Source organism: Anomaloglossus baeobatrachus, chromosome 1 (genome assembly GCF_048569485.1).
Source record: "Anomaloglossus baeobatrachus isolate aAnoBae1 chromosome 1, aAnoBae1.hap1, whole genome shotgun sequence".
In the NCBI taxonomy this organism is placed as follows: domain Eukaryota; kingdom Metazoa; phylum Chordata; class Amphibia; order Anura; family Aromobatidae; genus Anomaloglossus; species Anomaloglossus baeobatrachus.
In genome coordinates this window covers 20,466,540-20,488,356 of record NC_134353.1, presented here as the reverse complement: position 1 = coordinate 20,488,356, position 21,817 = coordinate 20,466,540, and the positions used below count along the sequence as shown (strand labels likewise).

The 21,817-nt window shown below is 50.0% G+C and overlaps 1 protein-coding gene across 1 annotated transcript in view; it reads right to left on the bottom strand.

Annotated features, from left to right (window-relative positions):
* The window catches only part of LOC142298321 (vomeronasal type-2 receptor 26-like), a 55,608-nt gene that overhangs the window by 10,696 nt on the left and 23,095 nt on the right, over positions 1-21,817 (bottom strand). The gene's annotated exons all lie outside the window — the stretch shown is intronic.

Sequence of the window (21,817 nt, the reverse complement as noted above, 5' to 3'; positions counted from 1 at the left end):
TTCGGATACTGTCATGTTGCTATTTAGCTTGATATAACAAATTAAGACATATTCAGATTATATCCAAGTGTTTCATATGGCTGCTTAACTCCACTTTTTTAGTGGAACTTGTGTCTATAAAGGACATTTTGCCATATATCTATAAGATCCATTTTGATATCTTATTAACCATGCAATTTATTTATTTTTGCCTATCTAATAATAGAACCTCTTACTCACTTTACTCGTCTCTCCGTTGAGTGTTTTTAGGGACTTTTCTATGTATACCTCAGTTATATTTATTAGATTTACACCTTGTATTTTTCCTCTTGCTGTAATGAATTCTTATAATAAAATCTTTTAACTTTTTTGCAATGAGGATTTATGGGATTTGTTTATGTAGATGGAAAATATGTATATATATATATATATATATATATATATTGATTTTTTTTAAACTGTTTAATTTTCAATGGGGAAAAAAGAGGGCAATTTCAACTTTTAAGAGTATTTTTTCATATTTTATAAAACTTTTTTGTTACATTTTTATTAATTTTACTAGTCCCCTATGGGACTTTGGGACTTTATGACTGCACAGTGTGACCACCTGTGAATTTCTGCTTATCAGAGCAGCATCGCTCTGATCAGCAGAAATACTACTTTCCTCTGAGTACCGGCATTCTGTCAGCTCTCATAAGAAGTGAGTCATGGCAGCATCAGAGGTCATTGGCTGACCCCGTGCTACCATGACCACACCATGTATTTGACAGCGCGATCTAAGATGTTAACAGGAGTGGGTGGATTTCCAATACATACATACATCTCTGCTAGTCAGATCAGCAGAGATGTACAGGGATTAGCTTGAGCTCATTTCAGTTACCGGAGTGAGGACATACAATTACATCCTTGGTCGTAAATGGGTTGATGAATTGGGAGCATCTTTAAAGTAGTGTGTGCTTCTTTGCACCTTGTCACAAATCTTACTACAGTTAGAGACTGGAGTAAGATTTCAGGAGTAAAGAACACTACAGCTTGTCATAAATTAGATAAGTACCATCCCTGCATCAATTATTGAGGACTCAACCAATTTACAGTCAATAATGAGTATCTGCTGCCTCTTAGGCTAGGTTCGCACACTGCGTCTTTTTGACGCTGCGTTTTTGTGCGTTTTTGGCCGCTAAAAACGCACAAAAACGCACCTGCGTCAAAAAAAAATGCGTTTTTGCCGCGATTTAGTGCGTTTTTGGCTGCGTTTTGCTGCGTTTTTGATCTCTGCGGTTTGCTGTGTTTTTCCAATGCATTGCATGGGGGGAAAATACAGAAAAACGCAGGAAAGAACTGACATGTCCATTTTTTTTTTTAACTCAAAAACGCAGGTAAAAAAAACAGATGTGTGCGGACAGCAAAAATGAAAACTCATAGACTTTGCTGGGGAAGCAAAGTCCTGCAGTTTTGAGGCCAAAAACGCACCCGAAAAATGCGCAAAAACGCAGCGAAAAACGCACCGTGCGCACATAGCCTTATAATGGAATTGTCCGACCGACTCTGACGTTCCAGAACTGTCTTCAAGCTCATACAATATTGTCCAGATATGGTCTGGTGATGAATGGAAAACTGCCTTTGATACCCGTGACTGCCACTATGAGTATCTGCCATTATGATGCTATTCGGGCTCAGCAATGCCCCAGCAGTCTTCAAGGAGTTTGTCAACGGTATCTTCCAAGATATTTTTTATTCATGTGTGGTGGTATACCTGGATGATGGAGTGAAAGTGACTCAGCTGTTCCATCAATAATTACCACCAATTCATTGTGCAATTCTCTTCCAAGATTCTTCCCATCTCAGCTATGACAAGCAAGGGGGCAAATCCCAAGATGTGGACTCTAGAAGCTGAGAGTGCATTTGTCTCCCTAAAGGGGGCTTTACACGCAACGACATCGCTAACGAGATGTCATTGAGGTGACGGAATTCGTGACGCACATCTGGCCTCGTTAGCGAAATCGTTGCATGTGAAACGCACTTTAACGATCAAAATTACTCACCTAATCGTTGATCGTTGACATGTCGTTCTAATCCCAAATGTTGTTGCTGTTGCGGGACACAGGTTGTTCGTCGTTCCTGCGGCACCACACATTGCTATGTGTGACACCACAGGAACGATGAACGACACCGTAGCTGCAGCCGCTGGCAATGAGGAAGGAAGGAGGTGGGCAGGATGTTACGGCCGCTCATCTCCGCCTCTCCGCTTCTATTGGGCGGCCGCTTTGTGACGTCGCTGTGACGCCGCACAAACCGTCCCCTTAGGAAGGAGGCAGTTCGCCAGCCACAGCGACGTCGCTAGGAAGGTAAGTATGTGTGACGGGTGTTAGCGATGTTGTGTGCCATGGGCAGCGTTTTCTCCGTGATGCACAACCGACGGGGGCGGGCGCTTTCACCAGCGACATCGCTAGCGATGTCGCTGCGCGTAAAGCGCCCTTTAAGCATTCTATTTCCTCAGCCCCAGTGCTCTATAGCTGGAAATAAGCAGATAATTCTTCTTGGAGGTGGATGTGTCTTCCTCTGGTGCTGGAGCCATTTTCATGTAGAAATCAGCTTTTGGTAAGATGATAACCTTTGGTTTCTATTCCAGGGCCTTTTCTGCCTCAGAGCACAATTACTCGAGTGGTGACCGATAATTGTTGGCAATCAAGCAGTGGCTGTGAGCTGCTGCTTTAAGGCTGGGGAGGGCCAAATAACCATGGCCCTTCACTGCCTGAGAATACAACTCCCCAGCTGTCTGTTTTATCTGCGCTAGTTATCAAAAATGGGCAGGAGTCCACATCATTGTTTTATTATTTATGTAAATAATTTAAATAAAAATGCTATGTTAGAGCCTCTATTTTTGATAACCAGCCAATATAAAGCACACAACTGAGGTCTGCAGTCAACAGTTGTCTCCTTTACTGTGTTGGGAATCACAAATACGCAGGTTGTCACATGTCATTTTTTTTCTTTTCACTGCACCTGTCAATCACAATAATGCCAGTTGCAAAGATGGTTATGGCATTAATGTGATTGGAAGGCAATCTTTGCCTATTTAGTGGCTGAAAATCAGGGGGAGAGGGGACTCGAAACTCATGAGGAGAATACCAAAACACCCAATGAGTAACAAATATCCTGAATACCTTAATATTTGTGCCAGTAACGTATAGTGCCAAAAATATTCACTCTTCACTAGTAGCATCCTTTGAAATTCTGTAATACTCGACATACCAGCTGCTCAATGTTGTTACCAATTTGTCACTTTTTCCAGTGAAGACTGCGGTATGTGGTATTCTATTTACATAGAAGCCAGTGGAGAGCTGATTTTAACACTTCACATTAGTTTGAGGATTCATGAGTCAATTCTGCCATAACCTGAAAGTTATTACCTATCAGATGATTCTGAACTCCTTTCTGGTCCAAGATAATATTTCATGTAAGACTTTTTAAGCTAAACCCAAGCAAGAAAAATGCAAAAAAAAGTCTTAGATGAAATCTGTTGCCAGGTTCTTGACACCTTACATAAGAGCACCATGATAAAGAGACAAAGACCCTGATTGCAGTGATGTCACCTGCTGGGCTACGTGCTGTAATTTTGAGAACATTACAGATTTATAAGCAGGAGATTATCACGAGTGCACTAGTAAACCTGCTGCTATGTGGTCCTCCATATTCCCGAGATTCGTAGAACCCAAACCCCAGCACAGTGAACATAGAAAGCTGCAGCATTCAGAGAGCAGGATTTTAGCAAAATTGCAGCAAGCAGCCCAGTGTATTACATTGCTGGATTCAGGGTCTTTGCCCCTAAATCATGCAGCTTTCATTTGGGGTAGCCAAAATCTGATGACAGATTTCCTTTGAGGTTGTGGATTAGAGATGAGCGGACACATGAAGGTTCGGCTTCTGCTGGTCCAACTGAACTTTTTTGAAGTTCAGTTTTGACCTGGACTTGACCTAATCGGCCAGTTTTGGTGACAGCCAGTCATAAACAGATCACTTTTGTGTGCAGGTGGGTGAGATTTTTGCTTTCTTTTCTCTTTTTTTGTGCACACTACATCTGATCATGCAGTTTTTTCCCCCATAGCGAGCCATTAAAACACTGTGGCTCGCACTGGACCGAGCATTACCCAAGCTCAGCAATGCTTACATGCAGGGCCGTATTTGCCACTAGGCACCCGTGGTCCCGTGCCTAGGGCGGCACGTTGCGGGGGGCGGCACTTTCTGGCAGCAAAAAAAAAAAAAATATATATACATTTTTTTTTTTTTTTTTTTTACATCCCCGCCCCCCGTCCCTCCCTCCGTTACACTCGGCTGTGTTCCGGGGGGGGGGTTAGGAGGGAGGACAGGCGCACTTCTGCTGTCTATTTAAATACATGGCGGGCGCCAAGCATAGTGAGCTGACTAACCCCGGAAGTTCCATGGCCTGCACTTCTGCGGTCAGAGGCGCGCGGGCGCGACAGTCAGCTCACTGCCCCGTGCTGCAGCGTCCAATCCTGCAGATGACACACGCCGCGGAGGAGGACGCGTCTGCAGCTGGAGCAAGCCAGAAGAGGAGCCAGCCAGAGCAGGGCGGCGGGCCCCGGAGCAGGTAAGGCAGAGCCTAGAATGTATGGGCTCCTTACAGGTTAGTTGATGATCGTTGCAAATTGCGATGCCTCTTTTTGTCCACTGTAATCATGCAAGGGGAGGCTGGGAAGAGAGAGAGGCTGGGGGGAGGCTGGGAAGAGAGGGAGGCTGGGAAGAGAGAGAGGCTGGGGGAGGCTGGGAAGAGAGAGAGGCTGAGGCTGGGAAGAGAGAGGCTGGGAAGAGAGAGGCTGAGGGGAGGCTGGGAAGAGAGAGAGGCTGAGGCTGGGAAGAGAGAGAGACTGAGACTGGGGGGAGGCTGGGAAGAGAGGCTGAGGCTGGGGGGAGGCTGGGAAGAGAGAGAGGCTGAGGCTGGGGGGAGGCTGGGAAGAGAGAGAGGCTGGGAAGAGAAAGAGGCTGAGGCTGGGGGGAGGCTGGGAAGAGAGAGAGGCTGGGAAGAGAAAGAGGCTGAGGCTGGGGGGAGTCTGGGAAGAGAGGGAGGCTGAGGCTGGGGGGAGAGAGGCTGAGGCTGGGGGGGAGGCTGGGGGGAGAGAGAGGCTAAGGCTGGGGGGAGAGAGAGGCTAAGGCTGGGGGGAGAGAGAGGCTGAGGCTGGGGGGAGAGAGAGGCTGAAGCTGGGGGGGAGGCTGGGAGAAGAGAGGCTGATTCTGGGGGAGGCTGGGAGGGGGAGGCTGATGCTGAGGGAGGCTGATGCTGGGGGAGGCTGGGAGGGGGAGGGTGAGGATTGGAGGAGGGAAGCTGATGCTGAGGGACACTTGGAGGAGGGAGGCTGAGGGAGGAGGGAGGCTGAGGCTGGGGGAGGAGGGAGGCTGAGGCTGGGGGAGGAGGGAGGCTGAGGCTGGGGGAGGCTGATGCTGGGGGAGGCTGGGAGGAGAGAGGCTGATGCTGGGGGAGGCTGGGAGGGTGAGGCTTGGAGGAGGGAAGCTGATGCTGAGGGAGGCTTGGAGGAGGGAGGCTGATGCTGAGGGAGGAGGGAGGCTGATGCTGGGGGAGGCTGGGAGGAGAGAGGCTGATGCTGGGGGAAGCTGGGAGGGTGAGGCTTGGAGGAGGGAAGCTGATGCTGAGGGAGGCTTGGAGGAGGGAGGCTGATGCTGAGGGAGGCTGATGCTGGGGGAGGCTGGGAGGAGGAAGGCTGATGCTGGGGGAGGCTGGGAGGAGGGAGGCTGATGCTGGGGGAGGCTGGGAGGAGGGAGGCTGAGGCTGGGGGAGGCTGGGAGGAGGGAGGCTGAGGCTGGGAGGAGAGAGGCTGATGCTGGGGGAGGCTGGGAGGGGGAAGGTGAGGCTTGGAGGAGGGAGGCTGATGCTGAGGGAGGCTGGGAGGAGGGAGGCTGATGCTTGGGGAGGCTGGGAGGGGGAGGGGGAGGCTTGGAGGAGGGAGGCTGATGAGGAGGGAGGCTGATGAGGAGGGAGGCTGATGAGGAGGGAGGCTGATGCTGGGGGAGGCTGGGAGAAGGGAGGCTGATGCAAGGGGAGGCTGATTCTGGGGGAGGCTGGGAGGAGGGAGGCTGATGCTGGGGGAGGCTGGGAGGAGAGAGGCTGATGCTGGGGGAGGCTGGGAGGAGAGAGGCTGGTGCTGGGGGAGGCGAGAGGCTGATGCTGGGGGAGGCTGGGAGGAGAGAGGCTGATGCTGGGGGAGGCTGGGAGGAGAGAGGCTGATGCTGGGGGAGGCGGGAGGCTGATGCTGGGGGAGGCTGGGAGGCGGGAGGCTGATGCTGGGGGAGGCTGGGAGGCTGATGATGGGGGAGGCTGATGCTGAGGGAGGCTGATGCTGGGGGAGGCTGGAAAAAGGGAGGCTGATGCTGGGGGAGGCTGGGAGAAGGGAGGCTGATGCTGGGGGAGGCTGGGAGGAGGGAGGCTGATGCTGGGAGGAGGGAGGCTGATGCTGGGGGAGGCTGGGAGGAGGGAGGCTGATGCTGTGGGAGGCTGGGGGAGAGAGGCTGATGCTGGGGGAGGCTGGGAGGGGGAGGCTTGGAGGAGGGGGGCTGGGAGGAGGGAGGCTGATGCTGGGGGAGGCTGGGAGGAGGGAGGCTGATGCTGGGGGAGGCGGGAGGCTGATGCTGGGGGAGGCTGGGAGGCGGAAGGCTGATGCTGGGGGAGGCTGGGAACCTGATGCTGGGGGAGGCTGATGCTGAGGGAGGCTGATGCTGGGGGAGGCTGGGAGAAGGGAGGCTGATGCTGGGGGAGGCTGGGAGGAGGGAGGCTGATGCTGGGAGGAGGGAGGCTGATGCTGGGGGAGGCTGGGAGGAGGGAGGCTGATGCTGGGGGAGGTTGGGAGGAGGGAGGCTGATGCTGTGGGAGGCTGGAGGAGAGAGGCTGATGCTGGGGGAGGCTGGGAGGGGGAGGCTTGGAGGAGGGGGCCTGGGAGGAGGGAGGCTGATGCTGGGGGAGGCTGGGAGGAGGGAGGCTGATGCTGGGAGCAGGGAGGCTGATGCTGGGGGAGGCTGGGAGGAGAGAGGCTGATGCTGGAGGAGGCTCATGCTGGGGGAGGCTGGGAGGAGAGAGGCTGATGCTGGAGGAGGCTCATGCTGGGGGAGGCGGGGAGGAGAGAGGCTGATGCTGGAGGAGGCTCATGCTGGGGGAGGCTGGGAGGAGAGAGGCTGATGCTGGAGGAGGCTCATGCTGGGGGAGGCTGGGAGGAGAGAGGCTGATGCTGGGGTAAGCTGGGAGCAGGGAGGCTGATGCTGAGGGACGCTGGGGGGAGAGAGGCTGATGCTGGGGGACGCTGGGGGGAGAGAGGCTGATGCTGGGGGATGCTGGGGGGAGAGAGGTTGTTGCTGGGGGAGAGGCTGCTGCTGGAGGCGGAGGGAGAGAGGCTGCTGCTGGGGGAATGGGAGAGAGGGACCAATGCTAGAGACAGAGGACAAGGGTTGAGGAATAGAGCAATGACAATATCGATGGGGGGGAGTGTAAGGACTCAGAATAAGAGGGGGGCAGCATTGGGAGCTCATTATGGAGAAGGGGCAGCATGTGTGGGCTCAGTATGGAGTGGAACAATGTAGGGGGAGTCAATATCAAGAGTGGGGTAGTGTGTGTGTGTGTGTGTGTGTGTGTGTGTGTGTGTGTGTCTCAGCATAAGCGCTAGTGTGGTGGTCTTAGTATAATGAATGAGGCAGCATGGAGGTGTCATTATGGAAAAGAGGAAGGCAGCATTAGGAGCTCATGGAGAGGGGCAGCATGCACGGGACACTGTGAGGAGGGGGCAGCATGCACGGGACACTGTGAGGAGGGGGCAGCATGCACGGGACATTGTGAGGAGGGGGCAGCATGCATGGGAAACTGTGAGGAGGGGGCAGCATGCATGGGACACTGTGAGGAGGGGGCAGCATGCATGGGACACTGTGAGGAGGGGGCAGCATGCATGGGACATTGTGAGGAGGGGGCAGCATGCATGGGACATTGTGAGGAGGGGGCAGCATGCATGGGACACTGAGGAGGGGGCAGCATGCATGGGACACTGAAGAGGGGGCAGCATGCATGGGACATTGTGAGGAGGGGGCAGCATGCATGAGACACTGTGAGGAGGGGGCAGCATGCATGGGACACTGTGAGGAGAGGGCAGCATGCATGGGACACTGTGAGGAGGGGGCACCATGCATGGGACACTGTGAGGAGGGGGCAGCATGCATGGGACACTGTGAGGAGGGGGCAGCATGCATGGGACACTGTGAGGAGGGGGCAGCATGCATGGGACACTGTGAGGAGGGGGCAGCATGCATGGGACACTGTGAGGAGGGGGCAGCATGCATGGGACACTGTGAGGAGGGGGCAGCATGCATGGGACACTGTGAGGAGGGGGCAGCATGCATGGGACATTGTGAGGAGGGGGCAGCATGCATGGGACATTGTGAGGAGGGGGCAGCATGCATGGGACACTGTGAGAGGGGGCAGCATGCATGGGACATTGTGAGGACTGGGCAGCATGCATGGGACATTGTGAGGAGGGGGCAGCATGCATGGGACACTGTGAGGAGGGGGCAGCATGCATGGGACACTGTGAGGAGGGGGCAGCATGCATGGGACACTGTGAGGAGGGGGCAGCATGCATGGGACATTGTGAGGAGGGGGCAGCATGCATGGGACACTGTGAGGAGGGGGCAGCATGCATGGGACATTGTTAGGAGGGGGCAGCATGCATGGGACATTGTTAGGAGGGAGCAGCATGCATGGGAGATTGTGAGGAGGGGCAGCATGCATGGGACACTGTGAGGAGGGGGCAGCATGCATGGGACATTGTTAGGAGGGAGCAGCATGCATGGGACACTGTGAGGAGGGGGCAGCATGCATGGGACATTGTTAGGAGGGAGCAGCATGCATGGGACACTGTGAGGAGGGGGCAGCATGCATGGGACACTGTGAGGAGGGGGCAGCATGCATGGGACATTGTGAGGAGGGGGCAGCATGCATGGGACACTGTGAGGAGGGGGCAGCATGCATGGGACACTGTGAGGAGGGGGCAGCATGCATGGGACACTGTGAGGAGGGGGCAGCATGCATGGGACACTGTGCGGAGGGGGCAGCATGCATGGGACATTGTGAGGAGGGGGCAGCATGCATGGGACACTGTGAGGAGGGGGCAGCATGCATGGGACATTGTGAGGAGGGGGAAGCATGCATGGGACATTGTGAGGAGGGGGCAGCATGCATGGGACATTGTGAGGAGGGGGCAGCATGCATGGGACATTGTGAGGAGGGGGCAGCATGCATGGGACATTGTGAGGAGGGGGCAGCATGCATGGGACACTGTGAGGAGGGGGCAGCATGCATGGGACATTGTTAGGAGGGAGCAGCATGCATGGGACACTGTGAGGAGGGGGCAGCATGCATGGGACATTGTTAGGAGGGAGCAGCATGCATGGGACACTGTGAGGAGGGGGCAGCATGCATGGGACACTGTGAGGAGGGGGCAGCATGCATGGGACATTGTGAGGAGGGGGCAGCATGCATGGGACACTGTGAGGAGGGGGCAGCATGCATGGGACACTGTGAGGAGGGGGCAGCATGCATGGGACACTGTGAGGAGGGGGCAGCATGCATGGGACACTGTGCGGAGGGGGCAGCATGCATGGGACATTGTGAGGAGGGGGCAGCATGCATGGGACATTGTGAGGAGGGGGCAGCATGCATGGGACATTGTGAGGAGGGGGAAGCATGCATGGGACATTGTTAGGAGGGGGCAGCATGCATGGGACATTGTGAGGAGGGGGCAGCATGCATGGGACATTGTGAGGAGGGGGCAGCATGCATGGGACATTGTGAGGAGGGGGCAGCATGCATGGGACACTGTGAGGAGGGGGCAGCATGCATGGGACACTGTGAGGAGGGGGCAGCATGCATGGGACACTGTGAGGAGGGGGCAGCATGCATGGGACATTGTAAGGAGGGGGCAGCATGCATGGGACACTGTGAGGAGGGGGCAGCATGCATGGGACACTGTGAGGAGGGGGCAGCATGCATGGGACACTGTGAGGAGGGGGTAGCATGCATGGGACATTGTGAGGAGGGGGCAGCATGCATGGGACACTGTGAGGAGGGGGCAGCATGCTTGGGACACTGTGAGCAGGGGGCAGCATGCATGGGACACTGTGAGGAGGGGGCAGCATGCATGGGACACTGTGAGGAGGGGGCAGAATGCATGGGACACTGTGAGGAGGGGGCAGCATGCATGGGACACTGTGAGGAGGGGGCAGCATGCATGGGACACTGTGAGGAGGGGGCAGCATGCATGGGACACTGTGAGGAGGGGGCAGCATGCATGGGACATTGTGAGGAGGGGGCAGCATGCATGGGACATTGTGAGGAGGGGGCAGCATGCATGGGACATTGTGAGGAGGGGCAGCATGCATGGGACATTGTGAGGAGGGGGCAGCATGCATGGGACATTGTGAGGAGGGGGCAGCATGCATGGGACATTGTGAGGAGGGGGCAGCATGCATGGGACATTGTGAGGAGGGAGCAGCATGATGTGAGGACAATGTGCAGATCATATTTCATAATTGAGGAAGGTGTGGTGGGTATAATTTATAAGGGAGGGCAATGTGTAGTTTATTAGGGGCAGTGTGACAGTCACAGTATATAAGTGGGGATGGTGTGGTGGGAATATTTTATACTCATGCTGTTTTGATGTGCCCGTGGTGATCCCCATTGGGGGGGGGTTAGTGCCCTTCGTTTCTCATTGATACCTTTTAGGCTATGTGCGCACGTTGCGCAAATACATGCAGTTACGCTGCGCTTTGTAGCGCAGCGTAACTGCATGCGTCCTGCGTCCCCTGCACAGTCTATGGAGATTGTGCAGGGGCCGTGCGCACATGGCGCTTTAGAGCGCACCGCTTCAGCTACTGCCGAAGCGCTGCGTAAAAAGAAGTGACATGTCACTTCTTTCCTGCGCTTTGCCGGCAGCTCCTGCTCTGTCTATGGCAGGAGCTGCAGGCAGAGCGCATGGAATCGGCGCTCACTACGGACATTTTCTGCAGCGATTAGAAGCGCACATGTGCTCTTCAGATCGCTGCAGAAATTTCTGCAGTGAACTGTACGCAACGTGCGCACATAGCCTTAAAGTGTTTTACAGAGTAGATGTGCCTTAAACAGATGTCGTGTGCGAAAACTCAGTTTTATGTTGTCAATAAGGGGCGCGACCACTTAAAGTGCCTAGGGCAGCACGAAGGCAAAATACAGCCCTGCTTACATGAGTGATTTGCTTACTAGGGATGATCGAATACCTCAAATATTCGACGTTGCAAATATTTGTTGAATAGGTCGCCGCTATTCGACTATTCGCGAATATTCGATGAGCAATGTAAGTCTATGGGAAACACGAATAACAACTATTCGGAACTATTTGGACGTACCATAGACTTACATTGAGCATAGAATATTTGCATAGCAGCGACCTATTCGTCCGATATTCGCGAAGCCGAATATTTGAGGTATTCAATCATCCCTATTGCTTACATAAAGCACCCAAACTCCGACCTGAACTTTGTTTTCATGGAAAAGTCTGAGTTCCTACTGAACACCGAACAGCAAAATTCAGGTTCGCTCATCTCTAATGCTGATAAATAAGTAAGGAGGAAACTTACTTTGCCATTTTTCCAGAATATAGTATCATCTTGAAATTGCAGCCAGTCGTGTTGTGGGAGGGAATCATTTGGCCAAAAGTAACTCTCAGTTAAGGTTTTATAACTAACACTCAAATTAATGTGGGAAAAAAAGCTCCAATTTTTCAGCATCAGCTTCGGAGGAGAGCGGAGTCTTCTTGTCTCATCGAATGAAATTATTTCCTGAGTATAATCCATGAAATTGACTCTTCTTACAAAGTATTTTAGCTTATAAAAAGATAAAATCATGCATTGTGTCAGATAACAAACCAGAGGAGAGACATTATAAATAGAGATGGTGCAAATTTATCTGCAGGACCTTGTATAATGCAGGACCATTAGTAACTGACGTGGCCAGCTTGTGGGGGGGTTAACGGCTAGGCCCACCCTTGTATCTGTACCCAGCATACTAATGTTCTGTCTGCAACTGTAAATTCCCTGTTTGATTCATCACCAGGTGGCAGTGTGGCAGCATGTATGTCCTGGCACCTGGGTAGGCAGGAGGAGGAAGAAAACAGGGATACATAAGAGAGGGTAAATGGGAGGAGAGGAGAGTTCCCAGGATAATGGATGAGAGATAATCCCCAAAGAACAGTTTCTGATCCAATGGGTCACCCCTGCAGCCATGACACGTGGGACCCGGTATGGAAAAACCACTTCCCCCAAGAAGAGAGTATAGTATGACGGTTGGGGGCCTGGTGTTTCCATCTGCTGGTGAAAAATCAAGGAATCCCACACTCACAAAAAGGTCAGTGCGCCCCCTAATGGTGGGGTACATCTAGATGGCCTGGCACGGAGGGGAGACCGCTGGGTGGTTGCAAACCCCTGTGTGTACATGAAATGTAATGATGGCAAGAGAGGCCTGGAGAATACCGAAGTTGTCTGGGTCCCAGAGGCGCTGATAGTTGCTAAATTAGTTCAAGTGGGAAGAGTGGAAGGAACCCCCATGAGAAGGTTACCGGTCTCATCAAGATGTCAAGATGTGGACCGAGGTATTGTGAAGATCCCAGAAATAAAGTTAACGTGTTTAAGAAAAAACTGAGACTGAACTATTTTCTGAAGAAGTGCAAGTGTGTCTTCTGAGACTGTTATGGAGTGTTCCCGTGTGTGGTGCGATGATGTGGAGGCGTGGGGTTAATGACAAGCTGTGCTGTGGCCTGTTGCTCCCCCTGGCTGCCACAACTATGTTGCTACCTGCCCCGTGCCCTCCACCACAAGCTAATCAACAGGAGAGCCATGGATGTTGGCAATTTGGGAGTGTCCACAAGGGCTCCTGTCAAACGGTCACAACTGATTTGTATAACCTCTTGTTTTAAAATTAGAAAATATATTTCAGTTTGTTCATACTTAAATGATTACAATTACCAGGAATCTAATGGGCTGTGTGCACCAGACTCTACAGCCAAAAAATATAGTTAAAGGGGTTGCCCATTTTATGAGAATTAACTGCCTTGGAGAAGCTTTCTTGTAAATACGTACCTGGCTTTCCAAAATCCTTATATTACCTGAGCTACTATCATGGTCACATAATCCCCAGCAGAATATCATCTGATGCCTTGTAATGTTATGTCAGATTATGCCAGACATCCTGGCTGTGATATCTGACATAACGTCACACACAGGTGACTTTCTGTAAGTGCTCTAGATTCCTTCCATTACCTCCTCCAACCCTTTCTGACCTTCGTTCTGCCTGACCTCCCTGTCTCCCATCTCCTCGTTGTCCTGTCCCTCGTCCCTTTGCCCACTCCTTCGGCTTGCTCTCCCTGTTACTGACCTCTGGCTTGGCCTGGACCCTGACTCCTTCTCCTCCCTTGTTGTTACGGTTCCCGTTCTGGGTATCTGCGTGTCTCCTTCCTCTTTGCTGTGGCACTGGAGACTATGTTTGGATTTCTTGCTACTGCACATGTGCGAGCGCTGGAGACTAAGTCCTATCTTGGAGCCATTGCACATGTGCGGGTGACATCAACACTGACACGAGGTCACATGTCTCTGACACCTTCTAAGCTGATTGGCCGCTGGTCATGTGCTTGTGGGGAGATAAGGTATGCACACCAGTGACTATGTAAGGGGAATACATGAAATAGCAGAAACTGCTGTGTGAATACTGACTTGAAAAATCCAATAGCTATATGTAAGAGTGAAAATGTGAAAAATGGACCGTGGAGCTATATTCCTCTGTGAGTATAACAGAGGTATTGCACTCTGCACTTGTGCTGTTACTATTTACAGCGGCACACATACTCTTCCTCACTATTAACATATCTCTTTTACGTTAATGCTAATACGGTAGTCGCTGTGACTAACAGAACACGCCGTGATTGACTCTAGTGTCACTGAGACGTATCAGTGTCAGTACTGCTTCCGTAGTACAAGATACCCCTTATCCTCTGCCATAGTCTGCAGCAGAGACTTTGCACGGTGGACCCTGACTGTCTGACATTCCTTCGGTTTTTATTATCAGACAGCCCCCCGTAACATTTGTACTGCGCTCCCTCTCTCAGCTCTGACCTGGTTAGTACGACTCCTCTTAGCAACCTTTCTCTTACCTAGGACGTCGTGTGCCTGAGCTCCCTCTAGTGGTTGTTCTCATTACAGACAGCTCTGATTCCATTTTGTGGTGGATCTCATTACACACACTGTGCTGACTTCCCCTAGATGTGACATCACAGATCTATTTCTATATATTATATGGAGTCATTACACACTGAAGGATCTATTTCAAGTGGTAATTTCTGTTAATGTTGATGAGTATGGGTTACAGTCAATGAAAACCCAAAAGTCATTATCTCAGAAAAATAGAATAATTACCACAAAAACACCTGTAAAGGCTTTCTAAGCATTTAAAATGGTCATTTAACCTGGCTCAGTAGGCTACACAATCATGGGGATGACTGCTGACTTGATAGATGTCCAGAAGGCAGTCACTGACACACTCCACAAGGAGGATAAGCCACAAAAGGTCATTGCTAAAGACTTTGGCTGTTCACAGCAATTTGTATCCAAGCATATTAATGGAAAGTTGAGTGGAAGGAAAACGTGTAGTACAAAAAGGTGCACAAGCAACCGGGATAACCGCGGCCTTGATAGGATTGTTAAGAAAAGGCCATTTAAAAATTTGGGGGAGATTCACAAGTAGTGGACGCTGCTGGAGTCAGTGCTTCAGGAGCCACCGCACACAGACGTATCCAGGACATGGGCTACAAGTGTCACATTCCTTGTGTCACCACTCATAACCAATAGACAACGCCAGAAGTGTCTTACTTGGGCCAAGGAGAAAAAGAACTGGACTGTTCTCAGTGTCCAAGGTGTTGTTTTCAGCTGCAAGTGAATTCTGCTTTTCATTTGGAAATCGCGGTCCCAGAGTCTGGAGGAAGAGTGGAGGCCACAAGCCAAGCTTCTGAGGTCTAGTGTGAAGTCTCCACAATCAGTGATGCTTTGGGGAGCCATGTCATCTGCGGTGTAGCTCCACTGTGTTTTATCAAGACCAAAATCAGCACAGCCGTCTACCAGGAAATATTACAGCACTTCATGCTTCCCTCTGCCGACAAGCTTTTCGGAGATGAAAATTTCATTTTCCAGCAGAACTTGGCCCCTGTCCACACTGCCAAAAGTACCAAAACCTGGTTTACTAACCACAGTATCACTGTGCTTGATTAGCCAGCAAACTCACCTGACCTAAACCCCATAGAGAATCTATGAGAGACACCAGAGCTAACAATGCAGACGAGCTGAAGGCGGCTATCAAAGCAACCTGGGTTTCCATAACACCTCAGCAGCACCACAGGCTGATCGCCTCCTGCCACATTGCCGAATTGATGCAGAAATTCATGCAAAAGGAGCCGCGACCAAGTATTGATGCATTTACTGTACACTTTTCAGTAAGCATTAACATTTCTCAGCTTAAAATATTTTTTATTTCAGTTGGTCTCATATAATATTCTAATTCTCTTAATTCTCTGGCATAATCTGCAAAGTCAAAAGTTTACATACATTATGAGTACTATGCCTTTATGCCTTTACACAATATGGAAAAGAGTTCTTTCGGTCTGGTGTAGCGCATAAAGAACCACTTGCTGATATTAAATGTTGTACTTTATTAATTATAAGTTCCTATGAATACAACGCGTTTCATCAGGTAAAGCATATTGTCTGCTGAAACGCGTTGTATTAATAGGAGTATAAATAAAGTATAACAATTAATATCAGCAAGTGGTTCCTTATGCACTACATCAGACCGAAAGAACTCTTTTCAATATACCCACTCCCTACCTGGGATTTCGGTAGTAGCTGCAAAGGACCTGCCAACCCATTATAGAATCCAGCTGGGAACTGGAGGATCGTGGAGGAAAACCTGAATCCCAAGGTGCCGGTGGAGTTCAGGAGCCGACAACAATACCATAAGTCTGGATTCAATAAGCTTGGACACTGCAATCAGAACGGAGGAATACCCCGGACTGACACGCTTTCACTGGAGTTGTGTGGGGGTTCACAACCTGCAAAGGTGAGCAGTTCTAAATATCTATCCTAAATCTATCCACGGATGCTTCCCATATTGCGCCTGTCTCTCTATCTCTATTTCATTTTTACACAATATGGGACACCCCATATGATGATGTCATGTCTTTGGAAAGTTTTGATAGGTTTATTGGCAACATCTGAGCTAATTAGAGACACACCTGTGGATGTATTTTAATACACACCTGAAACACACTTTTTCTTTCTGTAGCATCATGGGAAAGTCAAAAGAAATCACCAAGATCTCAGGAAGAGAATTGTGGACTTGCACAAGTCTGGTTCATCTTTGAGTGCAATTTCCAGATACCTGAAGGTGCCTCATTCTTCTGTACAAACAATTATATGCAAGTACAAACAAGATGGGAATGTCCAGCCATCATACCACTGAGGAAGGAGACGGGTGCTGTGTACCAGGGATGAACGTGCTTTGGTCAGATATGGGCATTTCAACCCAATAACACAAGCAAGAGACCTTGTGAAGATGCTGGTGGAAGCTGGTAAGAGTTTGTTATTATCTACACTGAAACAAGTACTGTATCAACATGGGATGAAAGGCCTATCTGCCAGGAAGAAGCTATTACTCGAAAGAAAACACAAAAAAGCCAGACTAATATTTGCAAATGCACACAAGAACAAAGACCTTAATTTTTGGAGATGTCCTGTGGTCTGATGAAACGAAAAATTTAAGTTATACAGTTTAAGGGCAAAGGTATCAAATACTAATGAAATGTATGTAAACTTTGTCTTTTTAGCAAGTAATAAAAATGCCTCAAAACATTCTCTCTCTCATTATTCTGGCAATTGGCAAATAAAAATAATTTTGTAATCCTAATTGACCTAAAACAGGAAAGGTTTTTTCAGATTTTTTTTATCATCTTATGTCAGATAGTGAGAAAAACATGCACATGTGTCTTTTAGATTGCGTTTGTAAATTTCTTGTTTCAACCATATCTATCTATCTATCTATCCATCCATTATCTACCTAATTAAATATTGCAAATGGTCACCGGACACATCATGGCGGGGAGATATGTATCACAGAGGTGGTTATCCACCTTGCTCTGGCGTGTCTCCATCAAGTGTGGCTCCAATGAGTATGCTGCAGAAATATATGCAGAAATGTAATTCTATGATCTGATTGTCATCACTACTTCTGATCTGACAACCTATTGGTTTAACCTACTGGTATGTCTACTTCTGCAGCCCAATATCCTGCTTTCAATTGGTCCCAATTCACGTCAGTTTTATATGTATCCATTTAGTATGTCTGCTTCTACTCTATTGCTGAATCTCTTATCATTAACTCTTGTCTTCTAATACCCCCTTGCTGTGATTCTCTGACCTGTCTCACAAAACCTCTTCCCATCTACTCACGCCTGGTCTATTTCATGGACACTTGATATATAAATATGGAGTCCCCAGACTAGCATGCCTCCATCAAGTGTGGCTCCAATAAGTGTGCTGCAGAAACAGTCCAGAAATACTCCAGAAATTGACCGGAAGATGAGAGGTTCCGCTGTTTCACCATGCTTCCCTTTGCACTTTTCCAAACATAATCTCTCCATGCTTACCTTTACCCTTACAGTCTTTGCTCCGCTAATGCTCACTCTCCTTTACTAACCCCAAACCTCAGCTCTCCCCAAACAAATAATTATCTCCCTTTCCCTCTTACTTCCTCACCTGTCCACATCTACTGACCCGCTCCTAAACCTCAGATGTCTCTTACTAATAGAGAGTTTGGTTCGCCGAACGGAGGTCTCGTTCGAGTTCAGTTCGGCGAACCGGTTCGGCGAACCACTTGAACCGCATAGGAAACAATGGGAGGCAATCACAAACACATAAAAACACCTAGAAAACACCCTCAAAGGTGTCCAAAAGGTGACAAACAACTCACAACACAACACAAACACATGGGAAAGTGACAAGGACATATACTCATGCGAAAACAAAAGAGCTGGACAAGGAAAAAGAGGAGACACAGATATAGGCATGGCACGCCCTTCTAAAATCATGTAAAACACCGCAAGGTGACTCCAAGCGGAGTCTCCCTTTTTTCCAAAAATTGGGCTACACAGACACCCACCCCTTCAGTTGCAGCACTTGTGCCCCAGTTGTACACTTCACAGGTAGATTTACATCAAGCACATTCAAAAATACGCCATACTTAACCGTCCCCAGGATGACACCGGGGTAGGTAGCTAAGTCTTTCCTGATCCCAGATCTGTTCATCTTGGATCATTTTTAAAAACACTGTAAGCAAGGGTTACTCCAAGTGGAGTCTCCCTTTTTTCCAAAAATTGGGCCCAACACACACACCCACCCCTTCAGTGGCAGCACTTGTACCCCAGTTGTACACTTCACAGGTAGATTTGCATCAAGCACATTCAAAATACACAAGCATTTACTCTCCCCAGGATGACACAGGGGTAGTAAATTCCTTCTGGATCCATGACTTGTTCATTTTGATGAACGTCAGTCTGTCCACATTGTCACTGGACAGACGCGTGCGCTTATCTGTCAGCACACAGCCAGCAGCACTGAAGACTCGTTCAGAGACAACGCTGGCAGCTGGACACGACAAGATCTCCAAGGCGTAAGTGGAGAGCTCAGGCCATTTTTCAAGATTTGAAGCCCAAAATGAGCAAGGCTTCAGTTGCAAAGTCATGGCATCGATGTTCATTTGGAGATACTCCTGTATCATCCTCTCCAGCCGTTGACTATGTGTCAGACTTGTTGTCTCTGGTGGCCTTGCAAAGGATGGTCTAAAAAAATTATGAAAAGATTGCATAAAATTGCTGTTACCAGCACCAGATACGGTGCTTCTGGTACGGGTAGACTGTTGAAGATGACGAGACCGTCCCATGTTTGTCAAGTTACAACTGGGAGAATCACTCCCTGCACCTGCATGGTTGTTTGGTGGAAAAGCCGAGCTAAGATCGAGTAGCAGCTTCTGCTGATACTCCTGCATACGTGCGTCCCTTTCTATGGCTGGAATTATGTCACAAAATTTGGACTTGTACCGGGGATCTAATAGTGTGGCAAGTCAGTAGTCATCATCACTTCTAATTTTGACAATACGAGGGTCATGTTGGAGGTAGTGCAGCAAGAAGGCAATCATGTGTCTTGCGCAGCCATGCGGACCAAGTCCACGCTCTGTTTGTGGCATAGAGCTGCTAACCGTTCTTTCTTCCTCTGACATCTCCCCCCAACCTCTTTCAACTGAAATTTGACCAAGGTCTCCCTCATCCGCTGAGTCTTCCATGTCCATGGACAGTTCATCCTCCATTTCTTCATCTTCTCCTGCACCTTCCTCAACATTTCCCCTGCTACCATGCGCCCTTGTTGATCCCTGTCCCCCATGGTCCCATGCCTGCCGCGTTGGTGATGATGAACATCTGGACCTTGATGATGTTGTTGTCTCTTGCACACATGAATCCTCCTGTACTTCCTCCCCTTCCTGTTGTCCCACCCACTGACACCGAATAGTGTTTAGCGTGTGCTCCAGCATGTAAATGACTGGAATTGTCATGCTGATAATGGCATTGTCAGCGCTAAACATATATGTCGCCATGTCGAAACTGTGCAAAAAGGTGCATAGGTCCTTGATCTGAGACCACTCCATCAGGGTGATCTGCCTCACCTCTGCATCTCGTTGGCCCAGGCTATACGTCATGACGTATTGCACCAGGGCTCGACGGTGCTGCCACAGTCGCTGTAACATGTGGAGAGTCGAATTCCAGTGTGTCGGCACATCGCATTTCAGGCGATGATCCGGCAGGCCGAAAGACTTCTAGAGCGATGCAAGTCGCACAGCAGCGGTGGTTGAATGGCGGAAGTCAGCAGACAGTTTTCGTGCCCTGTTCAGAAGGCCATCTAGGCTGGGATAGTGTGTTAAAAATTGCTGGACAACAAGGTTCAACACGTGAGCCATACAAGGCACGTGTGTCACCTTGCCCAGGCGAAGGGCCGCACCCAGGTTTGCAGCATTATTGCACACGGCCTTACCAGGCTGCAGGTTGAGTGGAGACAACCATTTACCAAACTCAGTCTCCAGAGCTGCCCACAACTCAGCCGCTTGGTGACTCTTATTTCCAAGACATTTCAAGCTAAAGACCACCTGATGCCATTGGCTCTGCTGCCAGAATAGTAATGAGGGGTGCAGGATTCCGTCTGCGCAGTTAGAACGCTGGTGGCCTGACCAGGCAGGCTTGGGGCAGAGGTGGAGGACCCAGACGAGGTGGAGGAGGCAGAAGCAGTGGCGGGACTTGGACAGACAGAGGATTGACACACAAGTCGTGGGGATGGCAAGACTTGTGCAGCAGACCCTTCACGATCTATCACCATAGTTACCCAGTGCCCTATCAGCGACATGTAACGTCCCTGTCCATGCTTACTGGTCCAAGTATCGGTGGTGAAATGCACCCGTTCACACACAGAGTTTCTCAAGGAAGCGGTGATGTTGTGTGCGACATGCTGGCGTAGCACAGGCACACCTTTCTTAGAGAAGTGGTGGCGACTGGGCATCTGGTACTGGGGCACAGCGACAGACATAAGGTCTCTAAAATCCTGTGTGTCCACCAGGTGGAAAGGCAGAATTTCGGTAGCCAAGAGCTTACAGAGGGATAAAGTCAACCTCTTAGTTTTGTCATGGGTCGCAGGAAATGGTCTTTTATTTGTCCACATCTGAGGGACAGAGATCTGGCTGCTGTGTGTAGACGGTGTTGAGTAGGGTGTCCCTGGAAAAATGCAGGTTTGTGAGGAAAGTGCAGGCGTAGACATGATGTTGCCTTCATCCAACGTTGGTGCTATCGATGTCTGAGAGAGCTATACCCACGCACTTGTTTCCCCTTCCAAACCAACTGACGACCTACCAAGCAAACTGCCTGTTGCGGTTACAGTGGTGGAAGTTGTGCATGGAAAACCAGGTGTGACAGCTGTCCCCACAGTCCTAGAGGATGAAGAGCGCGCAAATGCACTTGAAGGGGCAGGCGGTGGATGGTTCGCTCCGCTAGGCCACATTGCAGCACGGCGAGCTTCCCACCGGGACATATGATATTTATTCATGTGACGATTCATGGACGAAGTTGTCAAACTGCTGAGGTTTTACCCTCTACTAACAGAATCACGACAAATTTTACAGATCACATAATTTGGATGATCTTTTGCTATGTCAAAAAAGGACCAGGCTAGGCAAGGCTTAGAGGGCATATGCGACCTGCTGATCCACCCCGACTAGTGCTCAGAGGCACAGTGGTGGCTAAGGATGCAGTTGTAGACGTGCTACCAGTACTACGACTCTGTCCAGGAAGGCGCAAGGTAACTTCGTCGTCAGTTACATCCCCCTCCACCGCCTCTGTTGACCTCCTCGAGTGCCTGACTATGGGTTGACAGTAAGTGGGATCTAGAACTTCCTCATCAATTGTTGTGTTTGCACTCCCCTCACCCTCAGACCGAGCCTCTTCTTGCCCTGACCGAATATTTAAGTTGTCATCCCAATCTGGTATCTGCGTCTCATCGTCATCAGTATGTTCCTCATTGTCTATAACAACAGGTGTTACAGTTTGTGAATAAGGGTCAACATTATGCTCAGAAACTTGGTCCTCACGGCCTTAATCAGAGTCACAAA